We start from the raw sequence: 374 nt of genomic DNA on the forward strand, positions 1-374 counted from the left end.
GTGCACATAGCATGCCAAGGCTTTCAGTAGCAGAGAGGGGTGTGGCCTAGTGCTCCTGCTAATGCACTTCTGCAGAGAGAGGATACACGTGACTACAGGATGATATTGCTTCATTTAACACTTAAAGAGATATTAGCAAGGGAACCAAATATTAATAAAAAGTTCCGAGCTTTAGTAAACGGATAATATTATGGGAAAGTAATAAAGTAATAAATGATAGTTTTTTTTTATAATAATGTACATCGGTTATGGTTTTTGTTATTAACGCTCCCGGGAGATAAAGGCGGGATGATGATGATTTTTAGGCTTTAAGAGCAGGGGGAGAGGGAGTGGCGTAGTATCCGCTTACGTTAGACGCACAGATATATTTCCGG

The 374-nt window shown here is 39.8% G+C and overlaps 1 protein-coding gene across 1 annotated transcript in view; it reads left to right on the top strand.

The window, feature by feature from the left end:
- LOC119589233 overlaps positions 1 to 374 on the top strand; it is a gene marked incomplete in the record, with an annotated part of 23,897 nt that overhangs the window by 16,833 nt on the left and 6,690 nt on the right.

Source organism: Penaeus monodon, chromosome 25 (assembly GCF_015228065.2).
Source record: "Penaeus monodon isolate SGIC_2016 chromosome 25, NSTDA_Pmon_1, whole genome shotgun sequence".
Classification (NCBI taxonomy): Eukaryota; Metazoa; Arthropoda; class Malacostraca; order Decapoda; family Penaeidae; genus Penaeus; species Penaeus monodon.